A 15900-nucleotide genomic window follows, 5' to 3' on the forward strand; every position below is an offset into this window, starting at 1 on the left:
TCTTTATGTAAGTAAAAATGGCAGTGAAAATGCTAAATGATTTCTTTTTTTAAATGTTTATTTATTTTTGAGAGTGAGAGATACAAAGCATGAGCCGGGGAAGGGCAAAGAGAGAGGGAGACAGAATCGGAAGCAGGCTCCAGGCTCTGAGCTGTCAGCACAGAGCGTGAGGCAGGGCTCGAACCCACGAATAGTGAGATCTTGACCTGTGCTGAAGTCGGACCCTTAACCCACTGAGCCACCCAAGTGCCCCAAATGATTACTTTCTAGTAATGATTCAGTGATAACCAATAATTTTAATTCAGCGTTTTAAAATATTTTGCCATGGGTATTTCAAGGCAATTACATAATTCTAAGGAGTTCATTTATTCAACTTGCTACTGTCCTAAATACTGCTGTGCACTTTTTAAAACATTGATGTTTGGTATTTTAAATAGCATCATGATTTTAAACTCATTCACATTGCAGCAGGTTTAAACATTTATTAAGTTCTTATTCTATGAAGACATTGTCCTTGCCCTCAAAAAGTTGACCAAATTAGTAGTTCACAATCGGCAAAAATTCAGAAAGGATGCTTTTCATTTTTTTAATATTATATCATGGTCTATAATTTGTTTCTTTATTTTTCCTTCAATAAATGGTACACCTGGCTACATCTTTTCATGTGCTTATTTGCTGTCTGTATCTTTTCTTGGTGAAGGATCTATTCAAATCTTTTGTCTTTTATTCTGGTCTTATTTAGTTGTAAGAATTCTTTATATATTCTGTATACAAATACTTTGTCAGACATATTTTGCAGATATTTCTCCTAGTCTGTAGCTTACTTTTTTATTTTCTTAAGTGTGTCTCTTGAGAGCAAGTTTTTAATTTTGTTAAAATCTATCTTATAAATTTTTTCTTTTATGGTTCGTGCTTTTGGTGCCATTAAGAAATCTTTGCCTAACCCATTGCCACAAAGATTTGTTCCTGTATTCTGGAAGTTACACCTATTTTTTTGGTAACCATTTATAGTTCTCACAACTAGTCTTTACAGTTGAGGAAACTAGGCTCAGTGAGGTTGAAACAATTTGTCAAAGGTCATTGAGCTGTGAGTTGTCACTGTGTGTTCTGATTCCAAAGTGCTTTTCCCACTGTGCATATTATGGCAGAATATATACATATATAGTAAGATCATAGGCCCATGTAGATCTAATATATCCTGGGAATGATCATTTAGTTTGTCATTTCCCAAGGTCTTGCCTTCTCTTATTTCCTGCTGGGATCTACCACTTATTTTTTTTAAATATTTATTTTCGAGAGAGAGAGAGAAAGAGAGATAGAGTGCAAGCAGGGGAGGGGCAGAGAGAGAAGGAGACACAGAATGTCAAGCAAGCTCCAGACTCTGAGCTGTCAGCACAGAGCCCGATGCGGGGCTCGAACCCATGAACCGTGAGATCATGACCTGAGCTGAAGTTGGACGCTCAACAGACTGAGCCACCCAGGCACCTGGGATCTACCATTTATTTAGCACATCAATTAGATGGCAAGTGAAAGAGGAATTAAATTAAACTTAGTAATCAAATGTTTTTTTTTAGTGCCTTCATAGAAGATATTTTCTAATTACTTGGATTCAATCCAAATTTTTATTTATGGACCACAGTGTTAATGATTTAAGAATGCATATTGAATAATCAGCCAAAAAGTATTTGAGTGCCTATTATAAGTGGCAGACACTGTGTGTAATTGCTGGCTAAACAGTAATGAGTGAATCAGGTACACTTGATCTTCCTCTTGAAACTTGTAGTCTAGAGGAGTAGCTTTCATTCTTAAGAATGGAAGATCTCCATTCTTATGATGGAGATCCACAGTAAGAAATACATTTTACATTATGACTTGTTACACTCGTATAGTGCTCTTACACATACATATCTAAAACAGAAGTTTCATGAAACAGTTCTTCCTTTTTATGCAGGGTGCTCTGATATTTTCTATTTTTTTTTTTTTTTAAAGCTATGTTGCTGCAAACCACTAAATTGATTTCACAAGCTATTAATGAGTCTCAGTCTGAAGTTTGATTACTGCAGTTTGATGAGTAGAAGCTGGTTGATTACTGCTTTGGGGGGAGATTTTCAAACACATGGTTTGTTGCCAAGGGGCTTGCTTGGAGAGCATGAATATGGTGTCTGCCTTTTGAGATTCCCAGCTGCCCATTGCTCAGATGGGACAGAGAATATAACTACATATTCCTCCCAAATACACCAAAACTTTCAAAATTTCAGAGGCAGTGCAAACTTCATAAGATTCTATAGGTCTGGAAAGGACAATGCTTCTTATTCTCAAAATGATCAGAGCTGTTTAGATTTAGGAATAAGTGGGAAATAACTAGCTAAGGAAATTTATCCAAGGCTAATGCTAAAACATACACAGAAAACCTGAAAACTTTCAGTAAGAAGTTTAGAAAGTATCTTTCTTCATTTGATTATTTGGAATTGAGGAAACTGGGTATACTTAGTAGTATTACTTGACTGGAAGTAAACTATGAACAGTGCTTGCAGAGAGGACTTTTATGATCCCTAACCTCACAAGTGATCTTTTTGTCAAAATATGGAACTGTTTCTTATCCTTTACAGAAGACAGTTCAGAGCTTAGAAACACAAGAGGGGTCTATCCATTCATCTCAGTTTGCAGTTATTTGAAGATTAGAGAAAAAAGGATATTGCTTCAGAAATTTGAAATTAGAACTTTTAATCTGAGGAAGTTTTATTCTGTGGCACTGTATGGTCTGATTTCTACCCAAATTGGATCCAAAACTTGGCATTTTGGTAGTGGAGGTTTTTGTTTTCTACCCCAATGGGAGCATAACTATTATAGTAGAGTGATTTTTACTTTGATTTTTCTAATAACCACCTTCCTTTGATAAATCCACATGAGCCAATGACAATGATCTGAACTTACAGAAAATATGTTCCAGATTTAAAGTTTCTGGAGGGTGTAGGGTTTCATTACATTTCCTGATGGAAATGTATTTCCATGCATTTCCTGATGGAAATTACATTACAATTCCTAATGAAATTATTTTATTGTGGCAAAGGGATGATAGTAAATTACTGTATTTTAGACAATAATTCTAAGATGGACATGGCTTAATTACCAACTAAGAATACCAGTGTTGTTCTCATGCCAATATTTGTTCTCCATCTAGACACTGGAATAGTGAGAATAACAAAATGAGCTAGGACAACTCCCAAGTCAATGGCTTCTCATATTTTGTTTTGCTTTCTTCTTTTTCCCCAGTTAGAAGAAACTAGTATATTTGGAAAGAATTTTCTTGGTTATGAGAAACAGAGACCATCCTTTTCAGAGGATATGTTAACATGAGAAAGAACTAAGATTTTTCTCTACATGGAATGAACATTTTCTTTCAGAGAAATTATCCTCCCAGGAGGGGATTTTTTGCTGGAATATCCCGGTTTCTGACAATCCTGCCCATGCTCAGACAGCTCTGCCTTTCCAAACCTGACTGATGTCTGTAGGACTTGGCACTTATCACTGCTTCCTCAGGGGCATTGCCTGGGCCTGGAGTTCATCCTTGTGCTGACTAATGTCCAATGCAAGAAATCCATGTGTAAGCCCCAAGTTTTTTCTAGGATCAAGACAGTAGCAACCATAAACTCCTGTGCTTTAGTGTCTTTCTCTGCTTCTCATGAAAAGAGCTCTGATTTCTACTGACATGGGTTTTGATTTCTGCAGAGGACCTTCCTGCATTTTGCCTCTGCTCTTGAGAAGAAGCCACTGTCAAAAGCAGTTCATCTTTTTATGCAAGTTTCTTTTCAAAGGAACTCCTTTCTGTGGCAGTAATCAGGGGGCCTTGTTCACAAAGGTTTCTGCTGACCCCTGGCCTGAGCAGAGTGACTCTTCCCTTGTGAGCTCCCTGATTCTGCATCCTCCTTGATGCTCTCTTCTTTGGGGTCTCTAGTATCCTTGCTGTTATCAGTTGGGGATGCATCCTTGTCTGGCTCTTTTTTTTTTGGCCTGAAGCTTAGGGCCCCAAGGTGTTTCCCTTTGGCCTCCATAAGGACACACAGCACCTGGAAAGCTGCCCTGGCCCCAGTGGAAACATTCAGGAGACGGAACTAGGAGACTTTAGAAGCCAACCAGAGTCAAGGAGCACTGCATGGGGACAACCTATGGTTGGCACTGGAGCCCTATCTCAAATTTGAGCTTTGACTCACCAGCAAGCTTCTCTTCAAGGCATTGTTAGCTTGGATTTGGGGCAACTAATATTCTTAAAAAAATTTTTTTTTTCATGTTTACTCATTTTTGAGAGACAGAGAGAGACAGAGCATGAGCGGGGAAGGGGCAGAGAGAGGGAGACACAGAATCCAAAGCAGGCTCCAGGCTCCGAGCTGTCAGCACAGAGCCTGACGTAGGGCTCGAACTCACGAACTGCGAGATCATGACCTGAGCCGAAGTCGGATGCTCAACCAACTGAGCCACCCAGGCACCCACAACCAATATTCTTGATTGCAGGAGGGACTCCTTTATCACTGGAACCCCTAAACTAGTTTTGGGGATTTTTCTCACTACAGTGGCTCTTATGATGTCTCCGAGTTGTGGTTTAGGAGGTAAGACTCCTTGGTATTGACTATCCACCTGGAATCTCTGGCCCTTGAAGTAATTTCTGAATTCATCTCCCAAATCCTTTCTCTAAAGTGGAACTAAACTTAGAGAAATGCTCCCTTTCTTTCGTGGGTTATTTTCTCTAGTCTCTTGCTCCTGTGTTCTCTGGCTGTGGGGTGTTGCTGTTTTATGTCTGGGATCTCTTGAGACACTTCCCCTCTCATCCTGGGCTCATTTCCTGACATTGCTCAACTTGTAGTCAGCTCTGGGCTGCTGTTAGCCCTCAACAAAGACCCGCTTTTCCAGGTTATTTTCTATAATGCTGGATGAGACAGGCTGAAAAGTCTGTTTTTCTCCTCTTGAGGGTAGCGGGAAGAACTCCTCAGACCCATGACCGATGTTTAAGGGACCTTTCTCAAAATTCTCTGGTGGAAACTGAATTTTATGTGGTCACGTTGTCTCCTACCAGCATGAGAGTTTCCCCAGGAGTTTAGCAATCTCACCATGGTGTCACCTGCTAAATTGTGGGTGACTGCAGGAAATAAAAAAGGCAGACTTGGGCAGATTTTGTAATTGGGCTTCTCTCACCATTAACAGTTTTATGAATTCAAGGATCTTGAGTAGTAAGCCCTATCTCTACCAGACCCAAAACCGAATGTGATTTTTAGTACATGTCGAGAGTCAAATCGGGGAAGGAGAGCTCTGGAGAGGTATTCAGGTGATGTTCACCTCAGATAGTTTTAATGGTTGGTATAACTCTTTCTCCAAAGAATAGGGAGTGAATTTTCTAGAAAGATTTTATCTGAAGTTTACAACCTTACAACTCCTTCTGGGCAGCTTCTTTCGTCAGGTTCAGTTAATTAATTAGAATATAAAAATGACCTTTCTGCAGTATGAAGAGATCGTGTGGTCAAAATAGGAAATTAAGAGATGCCTGGGTGGCTCAGTCGGTTAAGTGTCAGACTTTGGCTCAGGTCATGATCTCACAGTTTGTGAGTTCGAGCCCCACGTCGGGCTCTGTGCTGACAGCTCAGAGCCTGGAGCCTGCTTCAGATTCTCTGTCTCCCTCTCTCTCTGCCCCTCCTCCACTCGTGCTCTGTGTCTATCTCTCTCAAAAATAAATACACATTAAAATAATAGGAAATTAATTACAAGTACAAAATCATCACTCACTTTATTCCCAGTTCAGCTTGTTAGTCCTTAATTTTAAGTATCTCTAGCCTTCCTTGCTAATCAGCCTGGATCCTTCTCTGGTACTAGAGTTCAGTCTTTCAGTTCTCTTACTTAATTGAAGAGGGAATCAAGCTCTTTACTGAGAAATAGGCCTAATCCTTGGTCCTAAGTAAAAACTGCTCTTTTCACAATCATCTGAAACCTGACTTGATAATGTCTTGGGACTCTATCTCAGTAAGAGCAATCTTTCTGCACTTGTCTTTCTTTCCTGGCACACATACCCAGACCTTTGTCCAAGGGAGGCTTTTCTCTTCTTTCATACTCAGTGTCTTCTTGTCTTCAAATTCTTCTTGTTTTCTGAATTCTCCCAGTTTCTCTAAAATAGCCTTCTCTTTGCTCTTCAAACCTGCATTCCCCAGAGGAATAACAGCTTTGCTTCTTTGCACATTCTACAGAAGCATACGGTGGTCGTGTTACATGGTATATGCGTTAGCATCTCTAAAACCCAACTCACTTTCATAGCCCAAGTTCCAAATCAAGCTACACACAAAAAAATATTAAGGTGTTTGTGGGGCACGAGTCGATGGCTGTGTTTAAACCACAGGTAGCTCTCATGCGTTGGTCTGAAGAGGGAAATAAAGAATTAGAAGTCTCAGGTTTTAAAGACCATAAAAACAGTATATAAGATGATTTACTAAATAAAAAGGGGACAACAAGAATTGTATGCTTTCAGCACATGTTGGGAGTTAAACTTTCTGTATCTCCTTGTTTTGCTAGCCTGCTGTCAGCTCATGAAGTTGACAGAACAGTTTTTTTTTTCCCCCCAAACTCCTACACAGAACAGGAGGGAAGTAATCAGCTAACCTGTTAATAGCAGAAGCCTAACCCAAAATGGAAAATAATAGATTATTTGGTTTGCCTAAATTAAAACAAATCTATCTCTCTATGGATTATATATCAATTTTGAGCCACTTAATTAGCAACTAGAGACATAAATCCAAAAATTTTCTTTTTTATTTTGAGATTACAGATCTAGAAGTTCTGAGTTACTGCTGCTATTTTATTCTTTTTTTTTTTTTTTATGAGATTTCAGTGAAAGTTGAACATCTACCACTGGCTTCTTTGCTTTTTCACGTATTTATGAGCTTACTTGTTACTTGCTTATTAATTTGTTCTTCTGTGGATGATTGCTTTTCAAAATCCACCATGGTACCCTAGTTACCTATGTAGGCATTCAATAAATACGGGTAGTGCCTCTTTTTGTAAATTGAATAGTCTGTATATGAATGGCTGCTTTTATATCTCACTGGTGATTCACCACTTTCCTTTTGTTGGTTTTGCTATAGAGAACTAGTTCAGGACTGATATGATTGCACCATTCTGATTCTAAAGCAGTGACTTAAGTGTTCTCTGTAGATGCAAATACTTTAGACCAGTGTATTTCAAACCCCAGTGTTTATCAGAATCACCTGGAGGGCTTGTTAAAAACACATTTCTGGGCCCTACCCCCAGATTTTCTGATTTGTTAGATCCAGGGCAGAGCCTAAGAATTTGCATTTCTAACAAGTTCCCAGGTGATGCTGTTTCTGTTGACCTGGGGACCACACTTTTAAGAAATCACTGCTTGGGGCAGGCAGGGTGTGCCTGGCTGGCTCAGTCAGTAGAGTGTGTGACTCTTGATCTCAGGGTTGTGAGTTTAAGCCCCATGCTGGGTTGTTTTTGTTTTGTTTTGTTTGTGAGCTGGGGAGAGGGGACAGAGAGAGAGGGAGAGAATGAGAGAAAGAGAGAATATCTTAAGCAGGCTCCAGGCTCAGCATGGAGCCCAACACAAGGCTCAGTCCCATGACCCTAGCATCATGACCTGAGCTGAAACCAAAAGTCATATGTTCAACCAACTGAGCCCTCCAGGCATCCCCAAAAATAAAATCTTTAAAAAAAAAACCAAAAAGAATCACTGCTTAGGGATTTTTCTCCTATTTCAGAAACATGGCCTCGTAGGACAGATGGTTATATCAAAAAAAGAGAAGGAAAAAAAAGCCCAAACCTCAAGAAGATGACAGAGTTTGGTGGGCTTTAAAATATATATATTCAAATGATCTCCGTGTGAAGATGTGAATTTGCTATTACAAGTAATGTGGCGTTTGTATACGATCTGAGATAGCATCCTAAGTGAACATTCAAAGAATTAAAAAGTGGAATCTCCAAATCTACAAAATATTCATATATCAAGTTATCATGTTGTAGACCTTAAACTAATAATACATGTTATATATCAATTTTATCTCAATAAAATGGGGGGGGGGGACTTCTTATCACTGTTATTTGTGATAAAAGACTTGGGGAGAGGAGGTATAATGAAAGAGTAGGAATGTTGGTATCTAGGAGACATCAGTTAAAATCCTTGTTCTGCCACTTACATTTAATGAATGATTTAGGAGTGTGTAACTTTACTAGGTTGTTTAGTATTAAATAAGGTAACAAATATGAAATGCTCTGCTTATCGTTGTCCATCGGTTATTTTCATAGAAGCTGGCCTCCTCTGTTGCTTTTGTATACTCAGGAATCTTTTCAAACTCTGTGTGATAAGTTTTATCCAAAGTCATTACTTATAATTGGATCCCAACATTTGCAGCCCTGTGGATGCTATAGAAATGCAGACACAGAAGATAAGGACCCTGTTCTCGAACTACGTAAAATCTGCTTAGAGAGTTAGGATCCTTTCCATTGAAACTACCAAACTACTGCGGTGTCTGGGTGCCTCAGTCAGTGAACATCCAACTCTTGGTTTTGGCTCAGGTCATATTCTCATGGTTTGTGAGTTTGAGGCCTGCATGGGGCTCCATGCTGACAGTGTGGAACCTGCTTTGGATTCTGTCTCTCTCTGCCCCTCCCCTGCTTGTGCTCTCTGTCTCTCAAATAAATAAACTTAAACAAACAAACAAAAAGTACCAAACTACTATATTAAAAATGGGATAAACTGTGACCTTTTAAACATAAAAAGGTCAGAGGTAAGGCAGTGGCTCAATGCAGTTATCAAGGTTCTGGATTCTTTTCATCTTTTGTGCTCTGTCATCCTTAGCATGTTGCCTTCTGTTCTTGAGCCTCCCCTTTCCAGGTCACAAAATGACTTGTCACAGCTGTAGACCTCATATCTTTGCTCCACTGCATCCAAAGGCAGAAAAAGGGCAGGGTTTTTATTGTTGTTTTTCTCAGTTCTCCTTTATCAGGGTGGAAAATCTTTCCCTCAAGCAGACTTGCCTTAGCTTTTGTTGACCGGGATTAGGATACTGTGTGCTAGCCTGCAGGAAGGCTAAAATGACAGATGGTAGGACTAATAGATGACAGAGTTGAGAGATGACTGTTGGTAGACAACAGGGAGAGTCTACTAAGGGGAGCTAAGACTGTGATCTGTAAAGATGACAGTTCTAGGCACTTTCTCATTAGGCAAAATTGTATGCTCTAGGGTAGGGGTTGGCAACCTTTTCATGTTAAAAGCCTGATAGTAAATATTTTAGGTTTTGCTGGCCACAAATGGTCTCTTGCATCTTCTTCCTTGCTTTTTTTTTCTTCTTCTTCTCCTTCTTCTCCTTCTTCTTCTTCTTCTTCTTCTTCTTCTTCTTCTGCTGCTGCTGCTTTAAAAAACAAAAAAAAAACCACAACCTTTAAAAATGTGAAAAACATTCTTAGTTTGCTGGCCATATGAAAATAGGCTATAGTTTGCCAACCCTGCCAAGGTTATGAAGGCTCAGAGGAGAGGGAGATGATTGAGGCTGAAGTCATCATTTTGAAACTCCCTGAAATTCTGAGATTTGAGTGGTCTTTGAAGGATGGGTAAGATTTACATTGAGAGATTCTGTAACTTCTGAAGGGAGCAGTGGTTGGGGAAACATGCCTATGATGCTTACCATAAAATAGCTACATGTTACCTGCAAAGAGTGAAAAGCAGCAATACCTCTGCAGGTGAAATGGGCTAAATTGCACATGAAAGTTAGGGAGTGCTGAATACCTGGACTCAGCCACTGACAAGCCAACCTTCTAAGTATCTCTGAGAAATAAAGATGCTCTTTTGGCTTAAAGCCTCCATGTTGACTTGGAGCCCAAGGAAGGCAGTGTCTCATGTAACAGTTGGCTCTTCAGTAGGAGCTGTTGCTACTATGACTAACTAAAGGACAAACATCTTGTGTTTGGAGAAGATTCTTGGTGTCTTAACCATAGCTATACACAAAGATCATAACTCATCTTCAATTTGTACTGTTGTTGTTGACAACAAGGAAGAATTGCATCAACTAATGCTAAGTCACTCATTCACTGAACATTTATTGAATGCTGAGTGTATGCCAGGCCCTAAAGATATAAGTTGAAAACTTATAGTCTAGACGGAGGGAAACAATATATAGAGAGATACTTATAGTAGAATGAAATAAGGATTAGAAAATATATGTACAAGGAACTGTGAATGCCTAGAAGAAGGAACCATCAGTTAGTTAATCCTGATTTAAACTCTAGGTGACTCGGGGCGCCTGGGTGGCGCAGTCGTTTAAGCGTCCGACTTCAGCCAGGTCACGATCTCGCGGTCCGTGAGTTCGAGCCCTGCGTCGGGCTCTGGGCTGATGGCTCAGAGCCTGGAGCCTGCTTCCGATTCTGTGTCTCCTTCTCTCTCTCTGCCCCTCCCCCGTTCATGCTCTGTCTCTCTCTGTCCCAAAAATAAATAAACGTCAAAAAAAAATTTTTTTTAAAATAAAATAAAAAAATAAATAAACTCTAGGTGACTCAGTCTAATTATTGCTGTCCTTCAGTGGACATAGATTATATCCTTTTTTTTCTTTTTTTTTTAATTTTTATTTAAATTCAATTAGTTAACATATAATGTAACATTGGTTTCAGGAGCAGAATTTAGTGATTCATCACATGTAACACCCAGTGCTCATCATAACAAGTGCCCTCCTTAATACCCATCACCCATCTAGCCCATCCCCCACCCAATCCTTCCATCAACCCTCAGTTTGTTCTCTATGGTTAAGAGTTTCTTATGGTTTGTTTCCCTCTTTCTTTTTTCCCCCTTCCCATATGTTCATCTGTTTTGTTTCTTAAATTTCACATATGAGTGAAATCATATGGTATTTGTCTTTCTGTGACTGACTTATTTTGCTTAAAATAATACATTCTAGTTTCATCTACATGGTTACAAATGGCAAGATTTCATTCTTTTTGGTGGCTGAGTAATATTCCATCGTGTATATATACCACATCTTCTTTTTTTTTTCCAAGTCTAGAAAGGCTTTTATTTATTTTTTTTAATTTTATTTTTCATTTTTTTAAAATTTACATCTAAATTAGCCTATAGTGCAACAATGATTTCAGGAGTAGATTCCTTAGTGCCCCTTACCCATTTAGCCCATCCCCCCTCCCACAACCCCTCCAGTAATCCTCAGTTTGTTCTCCATATTTATGAGTCTCTTCTGTTTTGTCCCCCTCCCTGTTTTTATATTATTTTTGTGTCCCTTCCCTTATGTTCATCTGTTTTGTCTCTTAAAGTCCTCATACGAATGAAGTTATATGATATTTGTCTTTCTCTAACTAATTTCACTTAGCATAATACCTTCCAATTCCATCCACGTAGTTGCAAATGGCAAGATTTCATTCTTTTTGATTGCTGAGTAATAACTCCATTGTGTATATATACCACATCTTCTTTATCCATTCATTCATCGATGGACATTTGTGCTCTTTCCATAGTTTGGCTATTATTGATAATGCTGCTATAAACATCAGGGTGCGTGTACCCCTTCAAGTCTGTATTTTTGTATGCTTTAGGTAAATGCTTAGTAGTATAATTGCTGGATCATAGGTTAGTTCTATTTTTAACTTTTTGAGGAACCTCCATACTGTTTTCCACAATGGCTGCACCATCCTTAATACTGGCCAGTTGTCTTACAGATCTGTACCATTGATTACAAAGAGGCCTATGTGAAATACTGTGATTGAATCAAATCCAAATCATCATCCAGAAAAAGCAATTTCAAACATTCTACTGCTGCTGTTAGGTGTTTAGGATCCTCTTTATGTACAAAGTATATGGCTGTAGTGTTATTTATTTACTTAATTTTGTGGTTCCTGCTATACTAGGTATGAATACTGGGTTCTATAAAACAATTATTTTCCCCAGTAAAACTTGCAGAAAAGAAGATTCTGTGGTAGGGAGAACATGTCCTCCTCCCACCCAAAGAGTCTCCTCATCTTAATCCCCTGTGAACCTGCAAATATATCATGTTACATGGTTGGGGCAGGGGGCGGATTAAGGTTGCAGATGGAATTGATTTGCTAATTAGATGACTTTAAAATAGGCAGAGTATCCTGGATTATTGGAATAAGGGGAAATATAATTATAAGGGCCTTTGAAAGTGAAAGATGGAGACAGAGAAGAGGTTGTATTGATAAAATATAAGAAAAACTCACCCTACCTTTGCTGACTTTAAAGATGCAGGAAGGGAGCCACAAGCCAAGGAGTGTAGGTGGCCTCTAGTTACTGGAAAAGGCAGGGAAATGGATTCTGCCTGTATTAGTTTGTTAGGGCTGCCAAAACAAGTACCATAGACTAGTGGCTTAAACATTAATTTTCTCACAGTTCTGGAAGCTAGAAGTCAGACTTCAGGGTGTTGGTAGGGTTGATTTTTTTTTCCCCCAAATATCTCTCTCCTTGGCTGGTAGATGTCAGTCTTGTCTCTGTCTTCACATTGTCTTTCCTCTCAGTGTCTGTGTCCTGATCTCCTCCTCTTACAAGGCCTCCAGTCATATTGTATTAGGACCCACCCTAATAAACCTTATTTTAATTTAATTACCTCTCTAAAGACCATATCTCCAGATAGAGTCACATTATGAGGTCCTAGGGATTAGGAGTTCAACATATAAATGGGGGCGGGGTGGAGAGAGCACAATTCAGCCTGTAATACTCCCCTAGAGCCTCCAGAAGGAACATGGGTCTGCCACCACTTTGATTTTAGGACTACTGACCTCTAGAGCTATAAAGATAATAAATTTTGTGTTGTTTAAACTGTTAAGTTTGTGGTATTTTGTTACAGCAAATTAGAAAAATGAATACAGTTACAAGTAATCTGAGTCCATTAATAGGAGACTGATTAAATGAATTTTGGAATATCTATATAATGAAATAGCAGTGATAAAAAATACTGAAATAAATATCCACTGACCAATAAATAGATTAAAAAATGTGATATATATACAATGGAATATTATTCAGCCTTAAAAGGAAAGGAATTCTGACACATGCTAAGTGAAATAAGCCAGTCACAAAAAGAGAAATACTGTATAATATCACTTATCTGTGGTATTCAGAGAAATCAAACTCATAAAAATAAAAAACAGAATAGTGGTTGCCAGGGACTATGGGAAGGGGAAATTCGTTTTTTAATGGATATAGAATTTTCGTTTTGCAGGATGAAAAGGTTCTAGAGATTGGTTGAACAACAATGTGAATATACCTAATACTAATGAACTCTTTACTTGAAAATGGTCAAGATGGTAAATTTTATGTTATATTATTTTACCACAATTCGAAGTTTTAAAAATAGTGAAACCAAAGACAAGTTTAAAAGGCAATGACAGAAAAATAGGTGTAGTGTGCTTTCATTGTGTATTTTTAGAGAAAGTATACACACACACACACACACACACACACAATATCTCTGAAAAAATCCCAAGAAACTCACATAGTGATTACTTATGAGAATGGGATTGTAGAGAATTAGGAAGTGGGAGGACAGGGATGGGAAGAAAACTTACATACTCCTTGACAGCTTCTGAATTTTATTGGCCACATGCATATATTACATATTGAAGTCATGATTTTTTACCATAATTTACAATAATTTTGAGCTCATAGACACAGAGAACCAGAGACACAGAGAACGGATTGGTGACTGCCAGAGGTTGGGGAAAGACTGGGCAAAATGGATAAAGGCAGTCAAAAGGCACAAACTTCTAGTTATAAAATAAGTAATGGAAATATAATGAAAGAAAGAGAGTGAGAAAGAGAGAGAGAGGAAGGAAGAAAGGAAGGGAGAAGGAAATGGAAGGAGGAAGGGAGAGAGGAAGTCATAAGGTTTTTAAGTCTGTAACTTGGGGTTAGGGACTGCAGAGAGGGTTTTCTCACTTGGGTCATGTTTAGACTGTGAAATCGCTTTGTCAATCCAGCTGTGTCTAAGTGTCAGGATAAATAAGACCTTCTTGCTTTGGCCTTTAAAGAGTTAAAAACTTAGTTTCAAAGTGGTCATTAGGCTTTAAGGTACACATGTATGTTATGGTTTGGTATCTAATAGTATATTTTTAAAATCTCTAGTTTCTTTAAGAATAAGTGCAATGTGTTCACTTAGAACCTCCGAAAAAAGTTGGGGGAGAAAATATAAATGAAAATAGAAAAGAAAAAAGAAATATAATAGCCAATATTTTCTGCTTCTTAAAAATCACATAACCTGTATACAACAAGAATAGAATAAAAGACACTTAACAGTAGAAACAGGTTTTGACTCTTGTGGGATTATTTCTTAAGACTTCTGCTTACAAATTGTTAGGTAACTGGACAAGTTAGATTTTAACATTCTTCAAAACATCCTTCTTAGTACATGAGTCCTTGCATCATGCATTCCATATAAAGATTGCAACATTTTATTACTATAATTGTTGCTTAGAAGCTATTCTGGATTGAAACTTCTTGTTATATACGGATGTGTTTGCCTTACCAACAATCTTGGCCCTTGTTTTTCTCCAATGCTTAGCCAAAGCATATTTCCATAGAGCCATATACTTCTTTTTGTAGTTTTTCATCTTCATAAAAAACAAAAAACTAATTCTGGAGCCTGTTCAGTTATCTTTCCCTTTTTGTTTAGAATTTTCCTGTAGCTAATATAGCACCCAGAAAATTGCTTAGTACATAGTAGGGGTACAATAAATGGTAATGAATGACTCATTGTGAACTCAAAACTTCAGGGTTATATAGGGTATACAAAGTTGTCTGTATTTAGAAGTGAAACTCCTATATATTTTTAAAGTTTATTTATTTATTTTGAGAGAGAGAGTGAGTGGGGAGGGGCAGGAAAAAAAGAGGGACACGAGGATACCAAGCAGGTTCCGCACTGTTAGTGCAGAGCCCAACGCAGGGCTCAAACCCACGAACCACAAAATCATGACCTGAATCGAAACCAAGAGTTGGTCATTCAACCTACTGAGCCACCCAGGCACCCCAACACCTATAATTTTATAGAAGCAAAATTCCCCTATATAGTAAAAGTTTCTTTGAAAGGGAATTTAATGCAAATTTATAAGCCTTTTACATCTAATAGGGAGATTATTACTCTATTATTATCGTCATTAACAGCAGCAGCAACAGCAGGAGCAACAGTAGTGACATCAGTAACTAAGTCATGCTGCGTGCTTTTCCTGTATTATCTCTCATGCAATATTTCCAATGCCCCTATTAGATAAATGCTATTTTTGTGCCTATATTTATGGATGAGGAAATTGAGCTCAGAGTGATTAAGTAATGTGTTCACCATCCCATGGCTAGTAGGTGTCAGAACCAGGGTATGAACTCAATTTAGTTTAGTTAAGATTTGGACTTGGCACTTCTAATGCAAAAATATGAATTTGACATTATCCACTTCAACGTTTTTTTTTTGTTTTTTTTTTTTTTATTTATTTTTTTTGGGACAGAGAGAGACAGAGCATGAACGGGGGAGGGGCAGAGAGAGAGGGAGACACAGAATCGGAAACAGGCTCCAGGCTCTGAGCCATCAGCCCAGAGCCTGACGCGGGGCTCGAACTCCCGGACCGCGAGATCGTGACCTGGCTGAAGTCGGACGCTTAACCGACTGCGCCACCCAGGCGCCCCGACATTATCCACTTCAAAATTGGCCAAAGGGACATTTAAGAAGGGAAGGAGGAGAAAGAAAGAAAAGAAAAGAGAATTAACATCTGCACTACAAACTGGGCATGATCACTATCCTCATGCTAGAAAAACACTGGAGGATTTTGTTCAATATGAAATTCAGGCAAGGCCACGTTGGGGAAGAGCCTGCCAACTTGAGAAGTACTATGTATATATAAAAGTCCACC

At 38.5% G+C, this 15900-nt stretch overlaps 1 protein-coding gene and 1 long non-coding RNA gene across 4 annotated transcripts in view; both read left to right on the forward strand.

Annotated features, from left to right (window-relative positions):
- Window positions 1-15900, forward strand: part of SSH2 (slingshot protein phosphatase 2) — a 251276-nt gene that overhangs the window by 37690 nt on the left and 197686 nt on the right. The window lies entirely within an intron of this gene.
- Window positions 9383-11256, forward strand: LOC147574157 (uncharacterized). Its single transcript, XR_015243948.1, has 2 exons — window positions 9383-10278; window positions 10538-11256. It is a non-coding gene; the product is annotated as an uncharacterized LOC147574157 (long non-coding RNA).

The sequence above is a fragment of the Puma concolor genome, chromosome E1 (assembly GCF_028749965.1).
Source record: "Puma concolor isolate L17-30 chromosome E1, mPumCon1.1.hap2, whole genome shotgun sequence".
NCBI lineage: Eukaryota > Metazoa > Chordata > Mammalia > Carnivora > Felidae > Puma > Puma concolor.